The following is a 14,563-nucleotide window of genomic DNA, read 5'->3' on the forward strand; positions in this document are numbered from 1 at the left end:
GTTGGTGTGAGTTTATGAACATTACCTTTACATCATATGCATATCCTTGGACATTGGGGGATTGGTATTCTATAGCATACATGATGTCTAGAATATGGTTTGAATGTCAGAATATTGATAGTATTATATAACGGTGTATATTATCAAGTGATTGTGTGTGTACTGTACATGCTTCCAGTACTCACTGCTGTGACGTCTTATTAGACTTTTAATGCTCTTTGTTTAGGTAATTGTCAATGTCCTCCTCCATTTTTGGTCATGGAGGTTACTTTGATTTATTGATCAAACTATCTTTGGTTTTGAACGTCATGAATGGAAAAACTTATTTTAATTGAAACAGCAGCCAGTCTTACACAAATCTCCCTAAATCCTAGAGTTTTAAAATGCTGTACATGTTCTTAGGCTGGATTAAGTTGAGTAAGCTGTGAGGATTTATTTTGTAGTTGTGGCTTGGGACTCTTCCACAACAGATTCTATCAGGTTGCATAACTTTAACTTCAGTGCAATGGTAATAGAATTACAATTCAAAGGAACCCCTTCAGGGCTCAATGCTAAGAATTTTTTTTACTGGCCTGGTCAGGCCAGTGGTTAAAATTTTTACTTGCCCTGCCAATATTTTCACTGCCCCTGCCACAAAAAATAAAATTGTTGCTGTTATCATTGTTTTTGGCTCATGTTGTCTTTTATTATAATAAAATAAGCTTATATGACACCCAAATTTTAGATGTCAATTAAATTTTACAATTCTCAATTCTAATTTCAAAACCACAGCAAAAACTACTAGACTAATAAATATAAAGTTATAAACATAATATAAACATTATTAAATACAAGTGAACAGTCAGTAAATAAGAACAAATTAAAAAATTATAAGCAATAGCACAAGTAAGTAAATAGAACAAAAACAATGCTTTAGGAAAAAGCATACAGGATAAATGAGAACAGTTTCACTCTCTACCAGCAGGTGGCGCTTACAGAACAGCAGATATGCAGCGTTTCCTTATAGAAATGAGGTATAGATGAAGGAAAATGAAAAGAAAATACCATGTAAACTTTTCTGAAAACAGTCAGCTCCCCTCCTCTTTGCGTCCATCTTTAGCGTTTCTGGCCTCTGTTAACGGCTGTTTACACACTTCATAATATTTCCACACAAATGACATTTTGGAAAACGACTGCATGCAGTTTGTGTGCAAATCCGGAACAGACATCGGCTGAAATATGTCCAGTCGATGCATCTGTACTCAACTACATAAATAAAAAAATATATAAAGCATTGTTAAAGCTACAAAGTTAATCACCAAGACGGGTATTTTGACATACTTTTTTTATGTATTTGTCTGTTCAAGAGCAAAAAGTCATGGAAGGAAACTTGTCTCTTTTTGTGCGTGCTGTACACACAGAACACAGCTTAACACAACTGAATGTTGCCTTTAACGTCTTGCCTGAATGCTTTTTCAATTAGCAAGGCTTAAAAAAAATGCAAATGATAAACATTGTGACTATTTTGTGGCCCGATCGAGCAAGTGACAAATTCGTCAACTGTCCCAAGTGTCTTTCACGCTAGCCTCGGGCCATCAGGCAGTCCTTATTGTTGAGCCTTGCCCTTTAAAATACTTTTGAGACATGCACTGTTGTTCTTTTAAAAAATTAATACTTATATTCAGCAAGGATGCATTGAATTAGTCAAAAGTGATAGCAAGGAGATTTATAATGGTACAGAAGATTTCTGTTTCAAATAAATGCTGTTCTCTTATTCCTCAAAGTTTCCTGAAGAGAAAAAAATGAATGGCAGTTTCCACAAAAATGGAACAACTGTTTTCTTCAGTATTGATAATAAGAAGAAATGCTTCTTGATCAGAAAATCAGCATGTCAGAATGATTTCTAAAAGATCATGTGACCCTGAAGACAGCTGCTGGTTTTGCCATCATAGGAAAAAATGACACTTTAAAATGTATTAAAATAGAAAACCTTTACTTTAAAAGGTAATATTATTTCACAATATTACTGATTTTACTGTATTTTCAATTAAATATATGCATAAGATGGTAAGCATAAGAGACTTCTTTCAAAAACATAAAAAAATTACCAATCCAAGTCTTTTAAACAGTACACCCAGCTTGTAAAGTTCTCTTTACCTTTGCATAGTTATTTTTTCAAGATGTGCAGTATAATGTAGAAGGTTTTATCCATCTTTGTCCCATTTAAACATAGCAGGCAGTTCTCATGGGACCACCTGGCCCTTTAAAACCTGAAATGGTGGTCTTTGTCATGAAATGGGGGAGGGGAGCTAACAAGATCTGATAATGGTGAGGTCTTCTCTTGCTTTTTAGCTTTATAACCCTGACGCAGCAGGAAAGTGTGTCGCACACACCCCAACTCCCTTCAGGGCAAAATAAGAATAAAAACTGCCACAACCAGGCTAACTTCTCCTTGGCAAAGTGCATGTTTCAGTAGTTTGACTTCAGTGGCAATTAAATACTAGTATAAGGTTTCCAGCTGTACGTTGTTGTATTCCAGGAATGTATCAGATATTGAAGGGAGTTGTTTTGCTTTGTCACACTAGATTTGTCAGGCGTTTTTTTTTTTTTTTTTTTTTTTTTTTTTTTGAGTGAGCAGTCAAAATACCAGTTGGATCAACAACTGAATGCTTTTGTTATAAATTTTAATGAGTTTGGTATAAATCATTGATCTGACTGTCAAATCTTCCTTTTGCTCTCTTTTTCCCTCACGTCTTTGATGGTGTATGGTAGTCAGTGTTCACCCAATGGCCATTGAAAGTGTGAAGAACTCCAGTCCCCTGTGTATTCTGTAATAATATTAACATGGATTGATTGTTTTGATCAATCAAAGGTTGAAAGAATTCAATGCAAGGTCACACTTATGATCTCAGTCAGTGAATTAAGAATTAGTTCATAAAACTTAATAATTAGTTTTAAAACTTGGGGTTAAATTATTACAAAATGGCCACGAATGAACGAAAACAGGGCAAGTACAACGTTTTAAAGGTTTAAAGTGGGTAAATAAAACATTTTAAAACAAGGGGACCATTTGGTACAGTGTGGCCATGCAAATTATTACAACATTGCAATAATTAAATACAAATACATGAATTAATAAAACACGGCCAAAAAATGAATACCTTAAAATAATACTAAATAAAATTCTTCATTTGGGGCCAGTATGTTTTTTTTTTGTTTTTTTTCGCATACCATGTACATGTAATACCTGCTTACAGTTAATCTTTAAAAACACTAATAATTTAATAATACTGTTAAATTATAGAAAACAGATGTTTTAAATTGCCATAATGTTTCATATTACTGTTTACTGTATTGATGTATTTGATTAAATAATTCCCCCCTCCATGAGCATAACAGAACTCTTCAAACGTTAAAATATCTTTATCTGTAATGGTATGGTAGTGTAGCAGGCAGAACCTGACTTACACACACACATCTTTCTCATTCTCTCCCTTTTTGTCTTGTTTATTTTTTACATTAGGGATATACACTGGCTGTAAAAAAAAAAAAAATGTGTAATGTATAATGCCTGTCAGGACTAGTCAGTCTAGACACACCAATTTTCATTAACCATTGTTTTATGGCTTCAGATTAAGCGCATACATTTCACAATGCTTGTTTCCGTCACCATCAACATTATGGAGGTCTTTGAAACCATGGAAGCATTTGTAATTGCAACATGTTTTTTTTTTTAATGTACAGTTACTCAAAGGTTTCCACCGCTGTCTGTGTTTACAGCCCAGGGAACAGCAGGGGACTGGAGAATACAGGAAGGAAGTAAACGACAGAAAGAGAAGGAGTACAGGCAGGGGGAGGGGTATTGGGTCAGGCCTTGGCTCAATTCTCAGCTTTTTTCCTGTGTGCTGCAGATAAACAAAACAAAATGAGGGCCAGGAAAAATTTCAGGGGCCGGCATTTGTGTTTTCGTATACGAGTTCGGGCCCCGGAGCACGTATCTCTGTCTTTATGTGTGTGTGTAAGAGAGAGAGGGTGGGTTAATTAGTTTGCTCACTGATAAGAAAGCCCCTGTTCTTGGCTCAGTTGTGTGGACACGCTGCAACAGGAGTGGTTAGAAATGCTGCTCTCCACTTTTGAGTTATTCCAGGAATTTCCTTCTCTCTCTCTATCTCTCTCGTTCTTTTTGCCTGAGTTGTTGTCTTGCCGACTAGGTGGAGTAGGGGGTATGTCTTCTAGGGGGTTGGAATGTAGTACTGTGTTCTTTAGGCCAGGCTTAAGACCCACAGTTGCTGATCTGCCTGAATTCCTCATCATATTGTAGAGTTCTGTATGAAAATGTTTGTGCCTCCATTCAGCAAGAAAACACATTCTTAAGGCTAGAGTTTTATTTCAACTGCTCTGTCATATGTGTATTTGTTTATTGATAATTTTGGCAAATTTGATAGTGCTCCCAGCTAGTGGTCGACTGATATGGGTTTTTGCAATTACGAATATCTAGTATGTATGATTCAGATGTAACCACGTGGTCACATTGCTTTCACAATATTGCAAGTTAGTTATCATTGGTGACTATGTCAAGTTGATGTCCATATGCCAGAAATGCAGTAAAAATCATGCAGGTAGTTAATGTCATGTAAATTAAACAGATGGTGAACACTATTAACAGCAATGATTTTATGTTGTGATCAAACTTGCAGCAAAATTTGGTAGTTTGGTATGTTGTAGTAAGGTTGGCATCATCATAGGTCTTCTGAGGGATTCACATCATCTCTTCTCAGGTATTCGCAGTGTTGAGAAGGTTACTTTGGAAATGTAATAGGTTACAGATTACAAGTTACTCTATTTAAATGCAAGTACTGTAACTTTTCAATGAATTTATTATTATTTGATTACTTTTTGATTACTGTTCTAAATTTCTAATATGTTCAACTGTTAATCATTTTGAAACATTTAAACCAGGCAGAGTTAACCTTACAGTAGCACTCGACACTGATTACTGTCAGACTTTCAAAATCCTTTATCACTTGAATTAAGATTATTTTGCGATCACAACTGGCTGAATGTACATTATCCCACTTATTACACAGCTGCTTGCCACAAAAGTAAATAATTAGACAAGAAACACTGATCTGAGTTGAAATATTGGAATGCAAAGCCTCCATGAAGAAATTGGTTGCTAGCAAGTGGCAAGTTGACAGAATTAAGAAATTGTACACATAATATTGAATTGAGTTTTAATGTTTTATTAGCTAAACAAGGCAAAGCTTCCACCAAGAAAAACTATCAAGGGTATAGCACCGACTTAAGTTGCCCGGATGAGTCTGTGTTATTAGTTTTTACCAGTTGTTATCAGGGAATAACATACCTTGGAATGTCATGACTGATCAATCAGAATCAAGCATTCCACAGAGCCATGTAATAATTTAATTTAAAGCACTGTCACCACAAACACCTCTTATTTACTTTGAGATCATTCTGAGGTTTAATACAGATTTGAAATCATAACAAGTAGTTTAATAGCTATGACACTGGTTTCGAAATCAAATGTTTGCATAGTTATGACAGGAAACACAGGCATCTAACAGTACATTGGAAATAAAACAATTAATCACTATTCTGTGTCCTAAACTCCTAGAACATTGGTGTCTCATTTTAGAGTAGTCAATGCAATTTATGAAAGAAGTCATTTAAATCTGTATATGGGTGTATTCAGATGTAACCCCCTTTGTAATCATTAACATTTTCAAAAGTACCTGTAATTTAATTACACATTTTTTTCAGTAACTGTAACAGTTACATTTACTTTGTAATTAAATTATGTAATTCCGTTACATGTTACTAGTTACTCCTCAACACTGGGTGTTCGGTTATCGCAGATCTTTGTGAGGGTTGGATTCAGACTGAAGCTTGTGTAATTCCTAGTTAACTAGTATTACTAGTTCAGGATGCCAATCCCATGACAGAAACAAAGAAGCAAATAAAAACAAAATTTGTGTAACTGCTGTTCCAGCCAAGCAACCCAAACAAAAGAAAGATAATTGATCAGATATAACTAGAGTACAGAGTTATGAGATACTTTATGTGAATGCTTGGCTAAAGAGATGTGTCTTTAATCTAAATTTAAACAGAGAGAGTGTGTCTGAATCCTGAACATTATCAGGAAGGCTATTCCAGAGTTTGGGAGCCAAATGCAAAAAAAGCTCTGTCTCCTGTAGTGGACTTTGCTATTCCTAGGTACTACCAAGAGTCCAGAGTTTTGCGACCTTAGGGAGCATGATGGATTGTAGCTTGGAGACTAGTTAGGTACGCAAGAGCTAAACCATTAAAGGAGAAAACCACTTCCAGAACAACAATTTACAAATAATTTACTCACCCCTTGTCATCCAAGATGTTCATGTCTTTCTGTCTTCAGTCGTAAAGAAATTATGGTTTTTGAGGAAAGCATTTCAGGATTTTTTTCTCCATATAATGGACTTCATTGGTGCCCCAATTTTGGACGATTCTGAAGGTGTAGGAGAAAATGAGATGGAGTTTTTCACCATACTCTACCTTTTTGAGCCGCAGTACACAGACAATAAATTTAGGTGTGATTCGTAGAGTCATGAACGCGCATCCCAGAGTGCTACACAAGCTTTTGTGCTTAAAAAGTATACAAATGTTTATTTTTCTAAAAAAACTAGATAAGACCCTTCTTCCTCAGCTGGGATCTTTTAAAGCCCTTTGAAGCTGCATTTAAACTGCATTTTGGAAGTTCAAAATCGGGGCACCAATAAAGTCCATTATATGGAGAAAAATCCTGAAATGTGACTATGTGATTATGACTGAAGACAGAAAGACATGAACATCTTGCATGAGTGAGTAAATTATTATTAAATTATTAAATTAAATTATTAATTGTTGTTCTGGAAGTGGAGTTCTCCTTTAAGGGCCTTATAATTAAGTAGTAATATTTTGTAACTCATATGAAATTTAATAGTTAGCCAGTGCAGAAACTATAAAATTAGCTATAAAATTGGGGTAGTATGATCATTATTTTCTTGACCTGGTAAAAACTCTAACAGCTGCATTTTGGACTACTGTAGCTTGTTTATTGAAGATGCAGGACAACCACCTAGCAGTGCGTTACAATAGTCTAGTCTAGAGGTCATGAATGCATGAACTAGCTTTTCTGCATCAGAAACGGGTTGCATGTTCCGTAGCTTGGCGATGTTTCTAAGATGGAAGAATGCTGTTTTTGTAACATGGGAAATATGATTTTCAAGTTGCTGTCTAATATAACACCCACATTTTGACTGTAGAGGACATAACAGTACATCCATCTAGATGTAAATTGTAAATCAAGAGATTCTTTGTACTGTTTTTTGATCCAATAAGTAATATCTCTGTCTTATCCGAATTTAATAATCTTTATCTTTATAATTATTCTTTTTTGACACACTCTGTAAAAATCATGGTGATCCTCCCCAGCACTCCCATAAAGGTGATGTAGTCTGTGGACCAAGTATGAGGAAAGGATCCAGATGAAACCCCAACACAAGCAGTCATCGGAGAGTCACTATATGAGTAACAACAGATAACCTAAGCAAGACTCTTAATTATCATGACATGTAAAGCATTTCTGCCCATTCATCTCTTTACATCGCCTCACCTGAACGTAGTTGTTTGGAGAGGATATGGTTGCCATAACAACAGCCCAGGTGGCAGGTGACCTGGGTGGTCTGCCTCGAGCGAACACACTGTGCCTGTGTCTGACTGCTGACGCTCCCCTCCCCCTACTCTGAACAAGCACAGAGTCTCAACAGATAGCTTTATGAATATAACAGTAAAAACTGTTTTTCTGCTCCTGCTGTTTAAAAGCTCAGGGCAAAGCCCTAAACTAACCTCAGGTCTTTGCATATTGTTTGTTTGGTAATCTCAGCACAGACATAATTCACCTGCATTGTTAGTTCTGTGTTCAGCCTAAAGAAAAATGTGACAGTATTGTCACCATTTACTTGATGATTTTTAATAAGGCTCTAATAAAGAATAATCACATATAATAACTTCCAACAATTTATATATATGAAAACCTATTGTTGTACCAGCATGACAAAAAAGACATGAAATTATTTTTATTTTAATTTCAAATTATTTTTTATTTTAGTTTCAGTTATTTTACCAAATGCTTGTTAGTTTTAGTTTTTTTTTATTAATTTTAGTTTTCAGCTTCCAAACGACAAAAAATAGCCTAATAATATTTTTTTCATGTAATATAAATTCAGTTCAAATCTGTGTCCACACTTTGGCTGGCGCAGAGCCATAGACAGATGTGCTAACTTGTTGCTTCATATTTTCTTTTTACATGTTTTTACAGAGTTGCACATTAAACCAATAACAGACAATTCTGTTGAGCTTATGTATGCAGTGTCCAATCAGAATCCTTCAGATTATTCATAGCTGAAACGCCACAGAGGTTTGTTCAGTGTGCGTGCTCTCTCTCTGACTGAATTCTGCACTGTCCCATCTCATCGCAAATTCTGTCATCATAAACATTAGAGTGCAAATGTGCATACAGTGTAATTAAAGGGGTGATGAACTGAAACATCTAAATTCCCTTGATCTTTTGACATATAAGAGGTCATTGTACTATTAAACTTTATTGTTAGTCCTAAAGGGGATATATTATGCAAAAATCACTTTTAGAAATCCCTACAGTGTCAGCGCCAAAGAGGCATTAAAAGTGTTGTGTTTTGGGATGCACCAACGAGCATAGGAATCTTCATAGACTCCCTCTATCTGAGCCGCTGAGGACATTGTGGTTAAATTTAATTTTTGAAGGAAATTCACCGGAAAAAATCTGTAAAGTCCGCTGTATATTTGTACCAATCATTTTACATCAGACTGCCTCACAAACGAGGGTCAGTTCAGATTTTTCGCAAAGGTTGATTCTAAAAGAGGGATCAATACCAACCCTTTGTGCGCTAACATCAGTTCCAGACAAAGTATCACACGTTTGTTTTCCAAATTGCCTTTCTGTAAGAGCATCTTGGCACTCTGAAAGGCTGATGTTGCTAAAGTTACCATTGTCTCTGTCTGTTTTTACTGATGCTGCATTCACATGCTACCAGAATGATCGTAAGCAGAACTGTGGTAGTTAAAAATTGCATATGGATGCAATGTAAAGTCGACTAAATATGTCATTATTTTTATCACGCCAGACTCCTCAGTACAATAGATGAGTGACTTTTAAACCGATTCCAGTTTGAAAATGTAAGGCTGAAGGCTGAAATAAAATAAGATGCTGTGCTGACTATATTAGATAAGACAGTAATGTTACTCAAGTGTGATTAACTGTTTTTATTACGTGGTCACTATTGCTTTGTCTGTTATTACAGACTGTTTGATATGCACTGAGTATTAATGCATTTTTAACCTAAATCACAGCAGCATCCATCTGTGAAGGATTGCAGGCTGTCAAACATCAACTGTTAGCCAGTAATACCAGTGGGTATTTACTACAGAGTGTACAGTCTGCCATGCCACGTCATTCAAACAGAGCTTTCAGATGAGGGGAGTCAAAACAGGACAGAATTTAGCCTATTACTTCTCAATTATGATATTGTTTGATGTAAAAATCTTGATAACATTACAATTAGACCTCAGAGAATAGTATAAAATAATAAAAAAGGCAGTCCATGACCCAACCCCACACCCCACTCCCCTTCCCTGATGCCCCTCAAAAATACTACAGTAAGTGCATGAGGCCCTGGTCCAGATTACAAGGTTTGCTAGAGCCCTGGTAAAATGGCTATTTTTCAAACTAATTCCTGCATTGTATCTTTTAGCACATCTCAAATGTCCATACCTGTAGTATGTGCATTTTATGTTTTTTAAGACACACTGACACTCCTCTGTCTATTCTAGGGGTGTCCAAACTCAATCCTGGAGGGTCAAAGTCCTCCAGAGTTAAGCTCCAACCCTAATCAGGGTCTTACTAGAAACTTCCAGGCAGGTGTATTGAGGCAAGTTGGAGCTAAACTGTCCAGGACACCGGCCTTCCAGGACCGAGTTTAGAATAGACTGCTGGTCTATTCTCTATCACAATAAAATCCTTTCAGTACCAACATCCAATAATACAACACCTTTGTCCATATTTTATGGACTTATGGAAAACTAAAATCAAGCATAGCACTGTGACCACCTTCCTAATATTGTGTTGGTCCACCTTTTGCTGCCAAAACAGCAAACCCGTCGAGGCATGGACTCCACCTGACCCCTGAAGGTGTGCTGTAGTATCTGACACCAAGGTGTTAGCAGCAGATCCTCTAAGTCCTGTAAATTGCGAGGTGGGGCCTCCATGGATCGGACTTGTTTGTTCAGCACATCCCACAGATGCTTGATTGGATGGAGATCTGGGGAATTTAGAGGCCAAGTCAACACCTCAAACTCGCTGTTGTGCTCCTCAAACCATTCCTGAACCATTTTTGCTTTGTGGCAGGGATGCATTATCCTGCTGAAAGAGGCCACAGCCACCAGGGAATACCGTTTCCATGAAAGGGTGTACATGGTCTCCAACAATGCTTATGTAGGTGGTACGTGTCAAAGTAACATCCACATGGATGGCAGAACCCAAGGTTTCCCAGCAGAACATTGCCCAAAGCACACACTGCCTTCTTCCCATAGTGTGTCCTGGTGCCATGTGTTCCCCAGGTAAACAATGCACACATACGTGACCATCCACGTGATGTAAAAGAAAATGTGATTCATCAGACCAGGCCACCTTCTTCCATTGCTTCGTGGTCCAGTTCTAATGTTCACATGCCCACTGTTGCTGCTTTTGGCAGTAGACAGGGGCCAGCATGGGCACTCTGACTGGTCTGCAGCTACGCAGCCCCTTACACAACAAACAGCAATGCACTGTGTATTCTGACATCTTTCCATTAACTTCTTGAACAATTTGAGCTACAACAGCTCGTCTGTTGGATCGGACCACACGGGTCAGCCTCTGTTCCCACGTGCAACAGTAAACCTTGGCCACCCATAGCCTACGCATTGTTCCTTCCTTGGACCACTTTTGATAGATACTGACTGGGAGCAGACCAGGAACACCCCATAACAGCTGCAGTCTTGAAAATGCCCTGACCCAGTGATTTAGCCATCACAATTTGGCCCTTGTCAAACTCGCTTAAATCGTTATGCTTGCCCATTTTTCCTGCTTCTATCAACTTTGAGGACAAAATGTTCACTTGGTGCCTAATATATCCCTCTTCACCTGTCAGTGGTTATAATGTTATGCCTGATCGGTGTACATGTGTGTTTTTCCTCTAATCTTCATAAATATTTGTATAAAGGTGGGCTCACTCATTGGTGGTATTTCATAATAGTTAAGCTGTCAATCGTAATTTAAATCTGCCATGCAAAGAGTGCAACAAAATTGACATTAGTTAAAAGTCACATCTAAAGTTCATAAATAAGATGGCGGATTCCTGTGGAAAAGATGAGCTCTGCACTGTGAGGGGAAATTCAGTTAGAGTAGAGTTAACGTATGTCAAAAAACTCCCAACTCATTTTCTCCTCCAATTTCAAAATCATCCTACATCGCTGCAGATGTACAGACCCAGTGTTTACAAAGTGAACATGCCAGGAGGGTCTGATCTTCGTAAATATTTGGGTGAAGGTAGGCTCACTCATTGGCCGATCATAGTATAGAATTGGACAATGGCAACTAGGGTGGTAAGTTACATTTTAAGAGTGTCTAGAACCACACATCTGTTTTAAAACTCAAAACTAACCCCTACTTTAAAACATTAATTATTATTAATATTATTATTATTATTATTATTATTATTTTTATTTATTTATTTATTTTACTCTTTTGAAATGGCAGGATTTGAAATTGAGGGAAGAGATATAATATAGAATATTTATGTTTAATATTTCATTTTAATATCTTGCATTTCTTGATTATCAGCTATAACATGGAAATAATTAAATAATCGGCAATGAGTAGGGGAACACGGGGCACAAACTAATGCAGGGTTAGTTGTAACGCACATGGTTTCAATATTTCCACACATGCTAGCATAACAAAATTTACGGTATTTACTAGTTGCCATATCAACAGAGGAAATAAAGTGCGCCAAAGTTAAAAAATCTGTTGAAGATTTTGCTGAATACCATTGTACCATTGTAAAAGTAAATTTCTGGCTGATGTAAATTTTCATCTTAGTTTTTAGTATTCATTAATTCATTTATAACTACACTGATCTGCTATTATTTTATTCTTTAATCTGTTATTTATCAGTTTAGATTGTAATTTTTTTGTGCTTCTCTAACTAGCAGAAGACACCAACCAGTTTTAAACTTTAGTTGTGCAGATGGGGAACGTCGTAGCACTGCATTACAATGTGCCCCACTATTATTAAACCATGCTATTCTATGACATAAAGACTGGAAGTCAGTGTTCAATGTTCAGAAATTATTTCAAGTAATTTAAAGCATTTATTTAACATGTTTATTTGTCTTGTTTTCTGTGAGAGCTGTGTGTGGTGGGAAGGGAGTGTTCCTCTGTGTTTTTTCTTAGTGTGTTTCTTCATCTATTTGCCCACATTGTTTTGAACTATACTGTATAGCTGTGTCTTGCGATCAGGGACTGATCATTATTTTATTTTAAAGTGCCCCTATTATGAATTTTTGAAGATTATCTTTCATGCAGTATGTAACACAGCTCTAAGTGAATGAAAACATCCTGCAAAGTTTTAAATCTGAAAGTCATCCATTTATAAAGTTATTGTCTTTCAAAAGAGAGCTGATTCCGAGTCATGAAAACGAGTCATTTTTAAAACTAATCTTAAGCTGTTTCAAGTTGACGTCAACTTGAAACATTAGCATATTGCCCGCCCACTTGTTGCACGCGCAGACCCGGGAAAACTGGAACCCCCCTCCCGCAAAAACCATAGCGGATTCCTGTGGAGAAGACGAGCTCTGCACTGTGAGGGGAAATTCAGTTAGGGTACAGTTAGGGTATGTCAAAAAACTCCCAGCTCATTTTCTCCTCCAGCTTCAAAATTGTCCTACATCGCTGCAGAATTACCAACCCAGTGTTTACAAAGTGAACGTGCAAGGTGGGTCAAACGCCCTTTAAAAAAAAAAAAAAAATAGGCAAAACAGCAGTGTTGGATGATTTTAAAGTTGGAGGAGAAAATGAGATTGGAGTTTTTAGACATACCCTGTCTTGATTAGGAGCACACAGAGTATGTATGTGCATCATAGTAGAGTTAAAGTAGACGAGCATTTGTGGTTAAAAAAAAAAAAGTATAAATATTATGTTTTTTAAGAAAATGACCGATCATTTTGCTATTTGGGTGTTTACCACTGAGCTGTAGGCTAAATAATGGTGATTCGCTGCATGCAGTGGACCAATCACAGCAGACTGGGTCATTGGACCAATCACCACAGATTAGCTTAACGCAAAGGAGTCGGTTCGTTCAAATGAATCATTGAGCAAACGATTTGGGAGTCGTTGAGCAAATAAGGTAAAAATAAATGCATATTATGAGACAAAGTGTTTTTTGACCTTGCATGCGTGTCAACCTGTTGTTGGGAACTCCCAAAATCAAAATATGAACCTTTCATAATCCATAATATGGGCACTTTAAAAAGTTAATCATTTTATCTTATTGAAAAAATCTCTTAGTTTGTCTTGTATATTTTTTTTTCATTAGATCAGATAACAATTTAAGCTGTCATAATGTCATTTTACTATGTACCCCACCTACGGGGCATGTTGTCACATTTCACTTCCATTCTATAAATAAGAACATACACACTGTAATAGTGAAACAAAGTGACAGATTTATACTAGACAAATGTGAAATTAATGTGGATAAAAAATTTTTCTTTGAACCCCAAGTGAATATACACAAACTGAGAAAGTGCCCATTCTCCCCCACCAATCAGGGCATGTCCATTCAAAATTCATGATGATGTATCTTATATTATATAAGAATATAAGTGTAGAGTGTACCTGCTAAAAAACACATTTGGGTCAAAATAGTAAACTGGTGACTGTTTGTTTACATAAATCATTGATTTGTACACAACTGTTCATTTTATAGCTCTTTCTCTTAGAGATCCTTGTTTTATGTCTTGTGGTTTAATTGCCAGTAATGGCACTTTTATCAGGGAGGTCAATTGGACAAGGGCATCAGAGAGCGCCCATAAACTGCTCTCTCTGGCTAATTACCCCATCCTCTGAGTACATTCTAGAGCTCTTTAGAGTCTCTCTGCCTATCAAACGATTGCTCAAAATAGTCTTTAGGTCAAACATGTGCATGAACCACCGAACCCTGTCTCTGAATAATTTATTGCCAAAGGAAAATGTTTACAAGCTTATCAAATAAAACACTGCAGTGGAAGCACGAGTATGGGGTTGACAGATGAGTTGGACAGAGGACCTGGACTAAATTTTCTTAAGACCTCTTAGCTGTTCACCATCATTTTTAGGCCACATTGTTTGCCAGGTACTATTATTGTAAAGTAAGTTGCATCATTTTTGCCAAACTAAACCCATGGGAGTAGCAGCACAGTGCAGTCAAGGCATCAG

The 14,563-nt window shown here is 36.8% G+C and overlaps 1 protein-coding gene across 1 annotated transcript in view; it reads left to right on the forward strand.

Moving 5' to 3' along the window:
- Positions 1 to 14,563, forward strand: part of ssbp3a (single stranded DNA binding protein 3a) — a 55,161-nt gene that overhangs the window by 2,318 nt on the left and 38,280 nt on the right. The gene's annotated exons all lie outside the window — the stretch shown is intronic.

Source organism: Labeo rohita, chromosome 2, assembly GCF_022985175.1.
Source record: "Labeo rohita strain BAU-BD-2019 chromosome 2, IGBB_LRoh.1.0, whole genome shotgun sequence".
NCBI classification, from domain to species: Eukaryota; Metazoa; Chordata; class Actinopteri; order Cypriniformes; family Cyprinidae; genus Labeo; species Labeo rohita.